Source organism: Bombina bombina, chromosome 3 (assembly GCF_027579735.1).
Source record: "Bombina bombina isolate aBomBom1 chromosome 3, aBomBom1.pri, whole genome shotgun sequence".
Lineage (NCBI taxonomy): Eukaryota > Metazoa > Chordata > Amphibia > Anura > Bombinatoridae > Bombina > Bombina bombina.
In genome coordinates this window covers 491643383-491660947 of record NC_069501.1, presented here as the reverse complement: position 1 = coordinate 491660947, position 17565 = coordinate 491643383, and positions in this window count along the sequence as shown.

Genomic DNA, 17565 nt, shown 5'->3' with positions numbered 1-17565 from the left:
TTCATGTCTATAATAACGTACCAAATTGATCAAATTTATTATAATTTTTACTATCAAATTCCTGGAGGCCAGAGACCCTAAACAACATGGATAGCAGAAAGTTATAATTCTCTTCAATTAAAAGGAGAGATTTGTCATTTCAAAAAAGAGGCGAACTCTAATTTTTCATTAAGGCCGTGTGGGGATAGAGTATTCAAGTAATAAATCCAACGAGTCTCTTTTTGTAGGAGAATGGTGTCAATATCACCACCTCGTTTACTCTCTCCCTTGATCCAGCCCTTAAAGAATATGTGGGTGATTATCCACTTATGACCGCGCGAAGGGCTAAAAACCTAAAAGACTTTTTAGTCAGAAGTGAGTTTAACCAAGTCAGGAATACTAATTGGTTAGATAGACACTCCCAGAAAATTGTGGGTTGCTCTCCGTGCAATCATTGTGTTTGTTGTCAGTATGTAAAACGAACTAAAACATTTATGAGCAATACTGAAAAAACCTATCAAATTAAATCTTTTATTAATTGCTCAACGACTGGTGTAATATATCTACTGTCATGTTCCTGCCCATTATTTTACGTAGGTAAAACCTACAGGGAGTTTCGTTCCAGAATAAGCGAACATCGTGACGATGTAAAAGATTTTAATATCGATAGTCCTATAGCAAGGCACTTTGCACAATGCCACCAGTCTAGGACAGATGATCTAAAATTTATTGGTATTGAAGCAGTTAAATCCAGTAAACGAGGTGGTGATATTGACACCATTCTCCTACAAAAAGAGACTCGTTGGATTTATTACTTGAATACTCTATCCCCACACGGCCTTAATGAAAAATTAGAGTTCGCCTCTTTTTTGAAATGACAAATCTCTCCTTTTAATTGAAGAGAATTATAACTTTCTGCTATCCATGTTGTTTAGGGTCTCTGGCCTCCAGGAATTTGATAGTAAAAATTATAATAAATTTGATCAATTTGGTACGTTATTATAGACATGAATATGAATCTTTTACTAAAATGCTTTCCCTGTGACCTGATTTCGAAAATCTAAGGGACGCTAAAGAAATAGAAGATTATTTGCTATATATATTTTTTGGCACTAATATTGTATGTATGTGGTGGAATGAATGTTGTATTAAATTGATGTGCTATGGCCTATGTAATCTATTGATGAGTAATGCTGTATAATTGTTTTGAATATGACAGCGATTAGAATACAGCTGTCAGCTTGAAAATAATAATGAGCTCTTACGCAATACTGATAACGGAATGAGCCTCCAAGTCAGATGACCAAAACAACCAATAAATGGACACGTAAGCCGTAGCTACGTCATACCCGGAAGAAGCTCCGAGCGACCACGAGGGTGGAGCGAAACGCGCATGGGGACGCGTTGGCAGGTCGCTATCTAACATCTAAACCCCACTCAAGGGGAGAGTTACCCCTCTTGAAAGCAAGTATCAAGAATCTTTGTATTGGGACACTGTGCCGCTTTTGACCATATACTCACAGACGGATGAGGATCACGTTGCTCTAAATACAAGCATGCCGCTCGATGCGGCTGGTATGTGATTACCTGTCTATGATAAGTGGCGATGTGCTTACGAAGCATATATATTTGCAAAGTGACTTTATGGCTTTCTGTTCACTAAGAGAAAATGCACCAATGAAATGTGTATAGTACTTATATCCTTTTTACTGCAACTGAGCTTTTGCTACAGAGACTGCGCTTTGTTATTGTTGCAATACTGATAAGGAATGAACTTTGCTTTACTGCTTGACTGCTAACATTTACACAGAACATCTGGATGTTTGGACAGGACTGAGCTTTATGAGTCTAACATATTAATTTACATTGCACTGACGATCTTTTGCAATAACGCTATGATTCTTGCTTCATGACATCTGGCTTATTCAACTAACTGCATGATTTCAAAGGTATTTCCTGTGCAATTTCTGCTCTATGATGGTTGGCTTATGCAATTAACTGCATGTATTCTAAAGCATCCTAAAGTTTGCTCCAATATTTTGTTAAAATTGGAAATTACAGTCTCTGGACTCATATGGTGCACCTTATTAATAATAAGTTGAAAACCTCTTGCTGCTCAATTGGGGTACCCCTTTTTACTGTTATGAGTATGAATGTATTTGTATGGTTGATGTATTGTATGTTTTGAACTGTACATATATGTGTGTTTTTTTATGCACTTTATATATATATTCACATATAAAGAATTATTGTTTTTGCATTGAATCTTCTGGTCCTGTGTCTATATGTGCTTTGTATCCTAGACTTTGAGATTGCACTTATTTTGTGGAATCTTCTTTCTTTTTGCTTTTTCTAAATGTGTTAAATTATCGCTCGTGGGCTAAGCCGACAGGAATTATCAATATTTAACATTCCAATGTTCTTAACATACAGAATTTTTTTATTTTTAACATTTATATATACAGTATGTATATATATATATATATATATATATATATATATATATATGTATATACCTATACCTGTATATCTATTCTTATAGTTATATAGGTATAGATATATATTTTACATTAGCATTATCACATATATATAGAAATCTATATTTAATAATAACAATTTATTTTTTCTATGTGAAAAACATAGGAATGTAAAATATGCGTAAACTATACAAGACACTATAAGTTAGTTATGAAGATGTGGTGACCTGTGCTAAGGATAGTGCAGCTGAGGTTCTTATGAAGTTAATGGAATTAGGGACACTGTGACCTACACTAAAAGGTACGGCTATCTGTGACCTTAGTATCAGAAATGACCTGCACTAAGGCCTCTGGGGAGGTTTTAAAAGACACTGATGTCAGTCCTGTGCTTGGTAATTCTTTTTTAATTCTGTTAAAGTAGGGGTCTCAAAGTACCAGCCCACGGTTACATGCCGGTTACAATCAGTTACATGCGGCCCTCAGGGCTGGCCTACCCGGATACTAGGAAATTTCCTGGTGGGTGTAACATATTTAGTACTCTTTTCCTTTAAGGATACAACTAGTCTGGTCTGCCAAATAAGATTACAGCACAACCTCCAGGCTATTATTATTATCGGTTATTTGTAGAGCGCCAACAGATTCTGCAGCGCTATAAACAAAAGGGGGAGTACAACAAAACAATTATAGGGTAGAGGGCCCTGCCAAGAGTTGCACTGTTGTAGTCAGCTCTTAAGAAGGTGATCTACAAACAGCTGGACTTTTAGGCTTACATGCTAAGAGGGTTCAGGGGATTGCAGTGGAGGAGAGGAACTAGTATTAGGAAGGGTTAGCGTAGGTTGTATGCGTCCCTGAACAGTAGAGTCTTTAGGGAGCACTTGAAGCTTTTAAAACTAGAAGAGAGTCTTGTGGAGCGAGGCAGAGAGTTCCACAAGATGGGAGCCAGTCTGGAGAAGTCCTGTAAACGGGAGTGTGATGAGGTGACAAGAGAGGAGGAGAGTAGGAGGTCATGAGCAGAGCGAAGGGGACGGGAGGGAGAGTATCTGGAGACAAGGTCTGAGATGTAGGGGGGAGCAGTGCAGTTGAGGGCTTTGTATGTAAGAGTGAGAGTTTTGTGTTTGATCCTAGAGGCAAGAGGAAGCCAGTGAAGGGATTGGCAGAGAGGCGCAGCAGATGAAGAGCGACGTGTAAGGAAGATGAGTCTGGCAGAGGCATTCATTATGGATTGTAAAGGAGCTAGACGGCAGGTGGGGAGACCAGAGAGGACAGAGTTGCAGTAATCAAGGCGGGAAAGAATGAGAGAGTGGATTAAAATCTTAGTTGTGTCTTGTGTAAGGAAGTGTCTAATTTTAGAGATGTTTTTAAGGTGGAAGCGGCAGGCTGTAGCCAAGGACTGAATGTGAGGAGTGAAGGAAAGATCTGAGTCAAATGTGACCCGAGACATCGGGCATGCGAGGTAGGGGTAATGATGGAGTTGTCGACAGTTATAGAGATATTAGGGGTGGAGATTTTGGAAGAAGGGGGGAAAATGAGGAGCTCAGTTTTGGAGAGATTTAGCTTGAGGTAGTGAGAGGACATCCAGGAAGAGATGTGAGAAAGACAGTTAGTGACACGGGTTAGCAAGGAAGGAGATAGTTCTGGTGCAGAGAAGTAGATTTGGGTGTCATCGGCATACAAATGATATTGGAAACCGTGGGACTTAATTAGGGAACCTAGTGATGACGTATAGATTGAGAAGAGAAGGGGACCGAGGACAGAGCCTTGCGGTACTCCGACAGAAAGTGGTGACGGGGCAGAGGAGGCCCCAGAGAAGGCTACACTGAAGGTACGGTTTGACAGGTAGGAAGAGAGCCACGAAAGGGCTGTGTCACAGATGCTGAAGGATTGGAGGGTTTGGAGCAAAAGAGGGTGGTCGACAGTGTCAAAGGCTGCGGACAGATCAAGGAGGATAAGCAGAGAGAAGTGGCCTTTTGATTTAGCTGTAAGTAGGTCGTTGGTGACCTTAACAATAGCTGTCTCTGTGGAGTGATAGGGACGAAATCCAGATTGCAGCGGGTCAAGAAGGGAGTTTAACGTAAGGAAATGGGATAGGCGTGCATATACTAGTTTTTCGAGAAGCTTTGAAGCAAGAGGGAGGAGAGAAATTGGGCGGTAGTTGGATGGGGAGGTAGGATCAAGGGAAGGTTTTTTGAGGATAGGTGTGACCAGTGCATGTTTCATTGATGAGGGAGAGGTTGAAAATGTGTGTTAGTATAGGGGTAAGGGTAGCAGAGAGAGAGGGGAGCAGCTGTGAGGGGATAGGGTCAAGGGGACAGGTAGTGAGGTGAGAGCGCATTATAAGTGCTGAAACTTCGTCCTCAGTAACAGGGGAGAATGAACTAAGTTTCAGGTTATGAGGGTTGTGGTTGAGTGAGAGTATTTGAGGGGGGGAGAGAATGGAATTGTGTTGAGAACTGATTTCATGTCTGATGGAATCAATTTTGTTAATGAAGTGACTGGCAAAGTCTTGAGCTGACAGAGAAGTTGTATGAGGAAGTGGAGGAGGGCGGAGGAGAGTATTGAAAGTGGAGAACAGACGTTTTGGGTTTGAAGAAAGATTAGAGATAAGAGTAGAGAAGTAGTGTTGCTTGTGGAGATTAAGGGCAGAGTAGTAGGAGTTCAAGATGAATTTGTAATGAAGAAAATCAGCTGAACTCCGTGATTTCCTCCAATGCCGTTCAGCAGTACGGGAACATCTGCGTAGGTACCGTGTCAGAGGAGTATGCCAGGGCTGGGGATGAGTGTGTGATTTCCTAGCAGTGGTAAGAGGGGCGAGATTGTCAAGGACGGATATAAGGGTGGAATTATAGTGGCGGATAGATTGTTCAGGGCAGGAAAAGGAGGAGAAGGATGAGAGGAGCGGTTGAAGGGAATTAGCAAGTTGTTGCTGATCTAAAGACCTAATGCTTCTGTGAAGTTTGGTGTGAGGAGTAGAAGGTGGGAGAGTTGTAGGAAGGGATGATATGTTGCAGGTAAGGAGATGGTGGTCAGAAAGAGGAAAAGGGGAGTTTGAGAAGTTTGAGAGAGTGCATCGATAGCTAAAGATCAGGTCAAGGGAGTGACTGTCTTTGTGAGTGGGAGAATCAGTCCATTGTGACAGACCGAAAGAGGAAGTGAGTTGCAGAAGTTGTTTAGCAGATGGGGCAGTGGGATTGTTAAGGGGGATGTTGAAGTCGCCAACAATGAGGGCAGGGGTGTCTGAGGAAAGGAAATAAGGAAGCCAGGCAGCAAAGTGATCTAAAAATTGAGTTGGGGAGCCAGGGGGGGCGGTATATGACTGCAACACGTATAGAGAGGGGAGAGAATAGCCGAATCATGTGTGCTTCAAATGAAGAAGGCTATAACATCAAGCCTGTGTTAAATTCACAGCTGAGACTTATACTAATTGCTATATTGTCTAAGGACTTACAACTTGAATCAAGTGTATAGTTTTCTCTCATAACCTGCTATTATAACAGACATACAATCTACGGAGACACTACGGACGTGCAGCATCTCACTATCCGATCACCTCACTCACCTTGGCTGTAATCTCAGGAGGTGGTTAACTATCTACTATATTCCAACAGCAGAAAGAAGCACAATCCAGACCAATCCAGAAGCACAATCCAGACCATTTAGTACCACCCCCAAACCCCTTTTCTGTAGTGTAGCTGCCCCATCCCTCCTTATTCCTTTTTAAAAAAAATCTGTAGCGTAGTGCGTTCCCACTCGCTCCCCTTCCCTCCCCCCTCCGCTGCTGTGCTGCCCACACCTCCCGCTGGCACCAGCAGAAGATCGTTACAGACGGTGACACACTCAGTGTCACCGTCTGTAACAATCAGGCATCTGCCCTCATATAGAGGTGGAGCACTTATCGTGCTTCGGCTCCATATGCCGCATATACCTGGAGCTTCAGGAGCTCCAGTTCTCAGCTGTAACTGAAGAGCCGAGAGTGCTGGAGCTTCCTGAAGCTATCTTGCGTCACGCTGAGTTTTCTCCTTAACTTAAGGACAAGTATGTTTGTCTCACACAGTCGCTATTGCGCATGAATGCATCAGACAAACATACTTGGCCTTTAATAATACAGTATATGCTTATATACATATATATTTATGTGTTAATATGTGTATATACACATATAAATGCAGGAAAGAAGAAGAAACATCCAAACGCGGTTCCAGTATAAAAGGTAGAACTTTATTCAAAAACCTTTAAAAGCAACGGCATCCAAGCCAGTGGTGTGCAGAGTTAGACGGTAGTGTCCCAGTCTAACGCGTTTCAGCTCCTTGAAGCCGTACTCAAAGACTGATGGGGTGCTATGTGAATACAAGCCATATATGCAAGTACATCCTTCGAAAAAGCCCACTAAATGACCATGTCTGAGTGCAAAGTTTATGGGCATAGTGCAGCATCTGCCTTGTTTACTATAAAATATTATGCCTCAAAATTGTCAAACCCATATGATTAAATAGATAATTATACAATTTATCTCATGGATTGTTGGCTTCTGCATTAATATACCTAATAATCATAGTGTATGTGTCTTTTTGTCTATTTATCCTCTTTATGACAACTGAATGTATTATGCATATATATTTTGGTGGAGCCCAACTCTATTGCCAATAGTTAACTAGATCAAATCTAGAGTTAAAGCCTTGCGGTGTTCTAGTTTTTAGGCACCATATCCAATACACTTCACGTTTACTTAAAATTTTGTCAAGGTCGCCCCCTCTTACAGAGAGGGAGACTTTTTCCACAATTGTCCATCTTAAGAAATCTGTGTTTCATGTATGTTTTTCAATAAAATGTCTGGTTTTTGGTAATACCATTTCCTCTCTTTTTCTGCTTGATTCTGTGTCAATAGTAATGCTGGATATGTGTTCCCTTATACGAGACCTTACTTCTCTTAGGGTTTTGCCAATATATTGTAAATGACATGAGGTACACTCAATTAAATATACCACCCCTGTTGTCCTACAATTTACACAGCTGTTAATGATGTAACTTTCTCCAGTGGTAGTGGATTTAAATGTGCTGCCCACTGCGGCATGCTTACATGCCTTACAATCCTTGAAACCACATTTACAGTATTTAATCTCTTCACTTCTAACCAAGATGATTGCTTTCTTTCTTTGTTGGGTACAGAGGGGGAGACAATATTTCCCAAAGTTCTTGCTCTCCTATAAGTAAATCTCACATGTTTATGTGGGTCTAATCTAAAACAATCTTCAGCAGCCAATATTGGTAGATGCTTTTTAATTATTTCACATACTTATTTATAATGGTTAGAGTACTGTGTGATAAATTGTATGTCTTTGTTATCTCCATTTTTGTTTTGATTTTTATTTTTACTGTCTCTGGGATTAATTACTCTCTTATCCCTAAGTAATGTGTCTCTGTCTACCCGGGCCACAGAGAGCCGTGCATCTTTTATTACTCTATTATTATATCCTCTTTCTCTAAGGTCTCTATCCAACTGTAATGCTTCTTCATTGTATATTTTAGGGTCAGTGCAATTTCTCTTAATTCTGAGATATTGTCCCTTAGCAATTACCTTAAAGGTGTGTAAGGGATGATTGCTCTTGGCATGTAATAACTAATTTCTGGAGATTGGTTTCTTATAAATCTTAGTTTCAACATTAGATTTTAATACATTACCCACTAACGTAAGATCTAAATAATTTATATTCGTTGAGTGAACTTCATTAGTAAAAGAGATCACATTATCAGTTGTTTTTATGTAATTCAAAAATTGATTTAGGGTTGGCATGTCTCCCTCCCACACAATAAGCAAATCGTCAATGTATCTTTTATATAAGGATATGTTTTGTTTGAAAGGATTCCCATCTCCATAGATGCGGCACAGCTCCCACCAACCCATGATCAGGTTGGCATAGGAGGGGGCAAACTTGGTCTCCATTGCTGTGCCGCAACTCTGGAGATAGATCCCCTCATAACAAAAATAATTGTGTGTTAATAGGTATTCTATAATTTTAATAACATATTCCTGCAAACTGCTGCTTAGATTGCTTCTGTGTGAGAGGAAGAAACTTACTGCCTGCAACCCCTTGTCATGTGGTATACAGCTATAAAGTGATACCACATCTAAAGTGACCCACTTGTGAGCAGTTGTCCATTTTTGTTCCTCCAATATCTGGATTAATTGTTTAGAATTTCTAAGATAGCTTGCTAATTCTGAGACCAAAGGCTGTAGAATTGAATCTACCCACTCGGACAGCGGTTCCAATAATGAACCAATCCCAGAGACAATAGGGTGTCCTGTAACATCTTTAAGGCTTTTTTTGTACTTTGGGAAATACATGAAATATTGGTGTTTATGGATGAGTGACCCACAAGAAATCATGAGTCTGCCTGTCTATGAAACCGTGATGTAAGCCTTCATCTAAAAGATGTGACAATTGTTGTTTAAATTCATTTAATGGATTTTTTATTCCAAGTTCTTTTTTATTAGGGAAATTGAAAGAATAAAACATACATAACAAAATCAGCCAAGATAAAATTGGTACAAACAGTCTGGATCATGTACTATATCAAAAAAATAAAAGGTAAAAAAATAAAAAAATAAGGTATAAAATGTTATTAGTTCACATCTGTATCAGCAAAGGTCATACAAAGTTGTTGGGGTCGAGGTAAAGATTGTGTCCGAATCAAAAAAGTGTAAAAATCAAGATTGGGTCTCAATATATAGATTGTTGGGGGGTGGTAAAGCGGTGTCACTGTGAGCAACTGTTGTGTCAAGAAGGAGCTTAAGGTACTGCTCCCACATGTTTTGAACAATTATAAAATGGTCTCTGTTGTCTAGTAAGTATGCCCTGTATTCCTCTAGTTCTAGAAGGTCTGAAACTTTAGCTCTCCATTGTATAGGAGTGGGTGGGTCTGGGGACTTCCAATTTTTAGCAATAAGGGATTTGGCACTGTTCGTAAAGATGCGAAACAGGATAATGTGTGATTTGGAGGGAAGCTTGATGTTTTTATTTAAAAGGAATAGTAATGGGTCGCAGGGTAGTACTTTCTGGAGAACTGTCTCTATTTCCCCAATGATAGATCTCCAAAAGGAGTTGATAGTGTTGCACCACCACCACATGTGACCCATGCCACTGCCAACATGTCCACAGCGCCAGCAGTGGTTAGAGGTCGTGGGGTACAATCTATGCAGTCTACGTGGCGTGAGATACCAATTATGAAGTACTTTATAATTCAGCTCTAATAAGCCAGCAGATGAGGAGGAGGATTTAGTATTAATAAACATAGAGGAGGCCATCTGCGGGAGGATAATGACCCCCAACTCCCTCTCCCAGGATTCCACAGAGTGGGGCAGGCTGCCCGGGGGGGGGCAAGTTAAGATGGAGTATATTTTAGAAAGGGTGTGATTGAGTGTAGAAGTAGCAGAGAATAATTTTTCTAGATCGGTCAGGGGTCTCAGCATATTAAGGTGGTGTTTGTGAGTCATAATGTAATGCTGTAGTCTCCTGTAGGAGAACCAGTTTAGGGCCCAAGTATGACCCAAATCAATAAGTTGTGCTTGTGACAGAAGGTGTTCGTTTTCAGTAATGTGGTGGATGGAAACATCTGCCGGGGGAAAAGGGGTCACTGAGAATTTCTCACAATTTGTAAGGGAAAACTCATGATTAAAAAGTATGGAGGTCAGCGGAGAAGGCCTAGAAGAGAGATAGGCATTGAGTCTATTAACCTTTTCCCATTGGGTCAGGGTCTCAATGGTAATTGGGTTAACAATCCCCCCCAGCCCGGCCCCGCCACCCGGGTCCCAGCAACAAGACTGTAGGTTATGCCCAGTATTAATGAGTTCTTCCAGAACAACCCATCTTTTCTGAGATCTGTGGAGTCTCCAGTCTAAAATTCTCTGGATAAAAATGGCATGGTTATATAGACTTAAGTCTGGAACGCCCAGGCCGCCGTGAATACGAGGACTCAACATGACTTTCTCATTAATTCTTGAATGTTTTCCCCCCCAGATGAAGGAAGTAAATAATTTTTGGAGGTTGGTGAGAAATCGGGGAGGGAGAGGAATAGGAAGGGTTTGCATTAGATAAAGAATTTTGGGAAAGGCAGTCATTTTTATGGCATTGATTCTACCTATCCATGAGAGGTGTCTGGAGTGCCAGGATGATAGTTCCCGTTCTAAGGAGAGCTTTAAAGGGGCGAAGTTTAAGTCATATATGGAGTCTATCTCATCGGTGAGGAAAGTGCCTAAATATTTTAGGTGAGTAGTGCAGTGGCGGAAGGGGCAGGAAGAGCTAAGTTGTTGACTGAGGTCAGGTGGGAGGGCTACACCTATATATTCCGATTTGGAGTGATTAATCAGGAAGTTGGACAGGTTATTAAAGAGTGTAAGTTCCTCTAGAAGGGCAGGGGTGGATGTGATAGGATCAGTGAGGGTAAATAGCACATCATCTGCAAACAGGGAAAGTTTGTATGTTTCATCCCCAATCGTAATACCCTGGATATTTGGATTCTGCCGAATTCTGGTTGCAAATGTTTCCAAGAGGCAAACAAATAATAGGGGGGACAAGGGACACCCTTGTCTGGTACCATTTGAAATCTGGAAGGGGGAGGAGAGGGTATTGTTAACGGATATTCGGGCACTTGGGCGATTGTATAGGGCGAAGATTCTATGGAGCATAGAATCTCCAATGCCCATGGATTGGAGGGTGGCTCTGAGAAACGGCCAACCGACGCGGTCAAAAGCTTTCTCCGCGTCGGTGGAGAGAAATATTGAGGGGAGATTTTGTTTTTTAGTGTGCCAAAGGAGGAAAAGGTTACGGACCGTATTGTCTCTTGCCTCTCTATGGGGGATGAAGCCAACCTGATCTTGGTGGATTAGGTCTGGGAGATAGTGATTTAGTCTAGTGGCTATCAGTTTCGCATAGATTTTAATATCTGCATTCAATAGGGATATTGGTCTATAGTTGGGAATGCTGTCAGGGGACTTATTAGGTTTTGGGATAACAGAAATGTGGGCCTGGAGGGACAGGGGAGGGAAGGAGGCTTCGTTATCAATATCTAGGAAGTGAGCCAGAAGGGGAGGGGCCAGGATATCTATAAATTTAGAGTAATATGAGTGTGTAAATCCATCCGGGCCGGGAGCCTTACCGGAGGGAAAGGAGCGAATGGCCGATTGTAGTTCTTTCAAAGTAAAAGGGGAGTCTAGGGCAGATTTTTGGTCGGTAGAAAGGGAGGGGAGACCAATGGATTGTAAATAGTCTATGATGGCTTCTTGTGGTGGGGTCTCGAGCCCTCTGTGTAGATTGTATAAGTCCTCATAGTAAGCTCTAAATTTGTCAGCAATGTCTGAAGTGGCATGCCAGGTATGACCTCTAGAATCTTTAATGTGCATGATAAATTTCTTGGAGGACTTATTACGAAGGAGTCTCGCTAACAGTCTACCTTGCTTATTCCCACCCTCATAGAATCTCCTCCTAAGGAAGAGGGCCCTACGTTTAGCCTCACCTCCCAGGAGAAGGTCTAGCTGTTTTTGTTTATGTTGGATATGTTCGAGGAGGGAGTGGGATTTGGGGTGTCTCTTATGGGATTCTTGAAGCTTAGTCAGCTCCTCTAGTAAATTTTTGAGAATTAGTGAGTGTTGTCTTTTCTTGTCTGCCTTAAGTGCAATAAGGTCACCTCTGATAACGCACTTATGTGCCTCCCAGATATTAAGGGGGGAGACCCCTGCATTTAATGGATTTTTTGTTAATTTCACATAGGTATCTGTATTATTAATCTGTCTCATAATCTCTTTATCATAATCTGTTCTATTAAGAACGACTATACTCCCTCCTTTGTCTGACTTTCTTATCACTATGTTGGGATTTTTCACTAGTTCTTTAATGGCTTTGTTCTCCTTCTATGTTAAATTATATTTAAATTGTTGTAGGTTGTCTTTATTTTTCTCGTATAAGGTTTCTAAATTCCTTATTACTCTCTCTTGAAAGGACTCTAAGACTCCTCCTCTAGAGTTAACTGGATAAAAGGAAGATTTGGTCCTGAAGCCTCTATGTATTTCTTTCTCATTTGAAGATTCTGGAATTTCCTGGCTCTGTAATGTCAAGAGTGTTTCCCTAGTGCGTGCTTCTGAAAAATCTATGTGCTTTAAGATAGAGGGTGTACGTGTAAGCATAGTGCTTGGTTCAATCTCTCCTTCACTATTGTAGTAATGTTTGCGTACTGTTAGATTTCTAACCATCCTATTGACATCTATTATTGTGTTGAAGAGATTGAACCCTGCACTGGGTACAAAATTTAAACCATAGTTTAGGATTTTTCTTGTTCCCTAGTAAGGCTCATATCTGAGAGGTTAATCACTATGTTGTTGTTTAATTCCCCTAATCTTTTTTGGTCCTTAGGGCATATCTGTTCCCTTGGAACACATACACATATAAAACACATAAATATATATGTATATATTGATATACATGTATATTTATATTTGCTGCCCATCTCTGCATGACTTACCCCCTTCGCTGAGCTAGGTTCTCAGCTGTGTCTCACAGTATGAGAACGAGGCTCCCATTGGAACCTCTTGTGAGCGCAATGCTTCCATGCAATGAAAACGTGTGCACTGGTATTACTAAGTTGATTGCAAATATCGCTTTTGCGCTCAACTTGTAATCTGGCCCAAGGTTTGTTATGTCTGAATATGATTAAACATTCCTGTCTCCAGCCCCTGGTTTGACTTAAAGGGCCATGATACGAAATGTTGAAACACTTGAAAGTGATGCAGCATAGCTTGTAAAAAAGAATGATAGTGGAAGGCCCTCTAGTGGGCCAGTAACAACATTAAGGGATTACCAACTTGAAGTCTGGAGAAATGCTAAGCTATGTTTTGTTACAATGTTGCATTTGGAGAGGCGGTGTCTGTTCTTACCTTTATAGGGTCCTGCAGCAGTGAATTCAGCCTCTTTCTGTTTCCAGACTTCAAGGAGAAGGTTTTGAAGTTTTGCTGCAAAGAGTGGAGCATGGAGAGATCCAGAAGGAAATCTGTGCCTCCCAAGCGTTACAGGGAGGTGGTGGAGCTGTCTGCCAGGAAGAAGGGACCAGCAAAGCAAAGACAGGAACCTAAGTCTGATGATTTGGTACCCCCCACACCCCAAAAGTCCCCACCAGCCAGGCGTTTCAATAAGGGGAAGGGGAAGAAAGGGAGTGGGTTGGGGGATGGGGGCACTAGTTTGCAGGCCCAGGGTGAGGGGGCCCTAGAGGGATCGCCCAATTTGGATGTTCAGGCCCAGAGGTCAGGGGAGGCAGATAAGGAGAATCTAGGTGGGCCCAGTGGGGGCCACGAGGTATCACAGGGTATGCAGGGCTCACTGGGACCAGGCATCATTGACCAGTTTGCGGCCTTGCCGCCGGAAGCCATGGCGGCGGTCCTGGCCTTAGCGCAGTCCTTATCAGGGAGGGCCGCGGTGGCCCATGCGCAGGGCTCGGGGCCGTTGTGGTGGCCGGCGGTGAGGTAGGGGGAGTGCGGCCTATTGCAGAGTGCGCAGCGGTAACGGCTCCCTCTGATGGCAGCTCACGCGAGAACTCCTCCTCCGAGATTTCGTCTGAGGAGGAGGAGGAGAGTAGCGGCCGCCATCTTGGGAGCAGGAAGGAGCCGGAAGAGACACCCTCACGCGACCGGAGCTCCACAGGTAACTTGGGGAGGCTACCGGTCGCGGGAGGGTCAGCAGCGGGGCCCGGGGTGTGTGAGAGGGGGCACTTACCTCGCGCAGCAGAGGTGGCGGGTCCGAGCGGGGCGCGGCAGTTGCGTGGCGCAGATGAGGGGATGTCTGACAGGCCAAGGGCTGGTGCGCATGTGCAAGCAGGGGTGAATCCCGGTCAGGTGCGGAGGGACCCTGAGGTGATAATGAGAGCGGATGTGAGGCCTAGCACTAGCACACAGGCGCAGGCACAATTGAATGTACGTGTTGGGCAGAGGCCCCAGGAGTTTGCAGGGGCAAGTGAGAGGGGCACATATAGAGGACATATGGGGATTCTTGCAAATGAGGCACAAATGGTGGCAAGTATGGATGAAAGTGTGATGAGGGGCCGAACGGGGCCTATAGAGAGAGATGATAGGCCAATGTATAGGTCAGGTCTACCACATGGTTCTCAAGCCGGGTATGGTCAGCATGGGGGGTGGGCCCATGCGGGGATAATGCATGGTTATCAGCAGTCAAGCCAGGTTGTGACTGGTGAACGTTTGAGACAGGGTGATATGGAGCGTGACAGGCAGTATGATATGGCGCACATGCAAAGAGGAGTGAATGAGGACACAATTAGAAGGGCAGTAGAAGCTGCACTGCGTGGGGTTCATGATGCTAGGCCCCTGCCTGGGTTTAGTGATCACGCCCAGGAGGTGGCATGGCAGGAACAGGCTATTAGGAGTGCTGTGGCTAGAGCTTTGGGCATGCACGGGGGCGAGAGAGAAGGGGGGGGAGGATGGGTGCTTCTGTTGATACACCTCCTGTAGACCGGAGTACTCCCCAAGTTGTTTTGTCCCAGCAGGTGCCGGCACAGTCGACAGCACGAATGGATTCGGGATCAAATAGCGCCCTGGTGGTGGCAGGGCCCAGCAACAGTCAACTGGGTGCAACACAGCAGGGGCCAGCAGCAGAGACGACAGGAGATGGTGAGTGCAATGCACCTGACATTATGCACACTGACACAGGGTCTTCCACAAGTGGGTCTGGTTCTGACAGTGGGGAGGATCTAGGCCTAGTGGGAAAGGGGCAGCGCAAAATGTTCAGATGGATAAAGAAGATGGCGTCTGCGCAGGCTAAGGACAGGGCAGGGGTCAAAAGCCAGGCAATGGAGGTTCAAGGGTCACAGGGACCAGGGGGCTCTATGGCCCCGGTGGGCCCGGTGCCCCGTAAGGTAGCGGCGCAAGGGGATACTTACCCCTGTTTAGTACACTCACTTTACGGACATCTAAAGCAGAAGGTCGTAAAGAAGATTCAGGAGGGTAAATACATTAACGTGTTTGACCTCTCCCTGGATGCTTATAGGGCGAAAGAGAGGGCGGCTGATGGGTCTGGCCCTAAGAGGGTGCATAGGGCGGAGACATACGAGGAATGGCTTAAATGCTTCCGTGTCTTGGCCGCGTGCTACGTAGACAGGTGGCCCTTGCAGGGGCACAACCTGTTTAAGTACCAGGAGACGGTGGAGGATATACACACAAGGTTTAAGGAAGGCGCATGGCGTGAGTACGACATGGCCTTCAGGAGAAAGATGGTGGGTAACCCTTTGCTGCATTTTGGCACTCAGGACATGCACCTATGGTCAAAACTGGGGCTGGAGGGAGGGTCACCCTCCCCGGTGGCAGCACGCCAGACGCAGCAACGCCAGGGGGCCCGGCTCGGTAGACGGGGTATGGAATGTTGGAAAAATCCAAGATAAGCAGTGTGACAGGGGGAGTAACTGCTCCTTTCGTCACATATGCAAATTCTGCGCGGGACCACACCCAGGAGCTGAGTGTGGAAAGAGGAGAGAGCAGGGTCAGATCAAACCGGCTCCTAAGCCTGGAGTTACAGTCAAGGGCCCCAACCCCGCTTAGGTTGTCGGCCATGCTGATATGGCTGGCTAACTACCCTGACCAGGAGGCGGCAGAATTGCTCAGGTCAGGGTTGGAAGGGGGGTTTCACATTCCAATTACTCGGATGGTTAGGGGTTCAGCGGTGCACAGAAACCTCAAAACAGCCTACGAATTCCCGCATGTAGTGAGGGAAAAATTGGCTAAGGAAGTCGCATTGGGCAGGGTCTCTGGCCCATTCGCGGATTGCCCATTGGGAGATCTGGTGATCTCGCCATTGGGGGTCGTACCAAAAAAGGAGGAAGGGAAGTTCAGGTTGATACACCACATGTCCTTTCCGAAGGGGAGTTCGGTCAATGACGCAATCGACCCCGAGATAAGTTCGGTACATTATCAATCATTTGATAAGGCGCTGGACGTTGTTCGGGCATGCGGTTCAGGCGCGCTCTTAGTGAAATTGGACATCGAGTCAGCATTTCGACTGCTGCCCTTGCATCCCTCGGCCTTCAGACTGACGGGCATGAAGTTTGAGGGTGCATATTATGTGGATCGTTGCTTGCCGATGGGGTGCTCCCTGTCTTGCTCACTGTTCGAATGCTTCAGCTCTTTCCTCCATTGGGTGGTATACAAGGCTTCAGGGGGGGGAGCATTGGCCCACTACCTTGATGATTTCTTATTGGTAGGGAGAGCAGGTTCGACAGAGTGTGAACAGCTCATGGGCATTATGCAGGATATGATGAAGCGTTTTGGCGTCCCGCTTGCGGACGATAAAACACAGGGCCCGTGCACGTGTCTCACTTTCTTGGGAATTGAAATCGACACGGTGCTGGAGATATGCAGGTTACCAATGGAGAAGGTGACGCGTATGCGGTCGGCGGTACGGGCAGCATGCAGTAGGGACAAGGTCACCGTCAGGGATGTCCAGTCCTTGCTGGGTTTGCTGAATTTTGCGGGGAGACTTATACCTATGGGACGGATTTTTAACCGTAGGTTGGAGGGCCTGTTGAAGGGCCCTACTGGCCACACCAAATGGGTACTCGTCATATCTGAGGTGAAGGAAGACCTGGCGGTCTGGGATCATTTCCTTCAGAGTTTTAACGGGGTGTGCTTATGGAGACAGCCGTCGGTACCGAACCGTTTGCTATTCCCCATCGTTGTGGCTATTGAAATCTGGGGAGAGAAGTTAGCCAATAGGTCGGTGGTGTTCTGGACAGACAACATGAGTGTGGTGTACGCCATTAACAGGTTGTCCGCGTCATCACCAGCAGTAGTGTGCTATCTGAGGCACTTACAGCGTGACATTCACTTCACCACCAAACACGTCCCGTGAGTGCATAACGTTATCGCTGATGCACTCTCTCGATTTAAATGGGGGCAGTTTAGGGAAGCAGCTCCCATGGCGGCGGTTGAGGGTCTAACGTGCCCAATTTTTCTTTGGCAGTTATTGAAGATTGGGCAAGCATCTTACCGTTAGTTAAGGCATCTTTGGCGCCCAGGACGTGGTCGGCATACAGGAGCCACTGGAGCAGCTGGGAAGCTTTCTGCCTA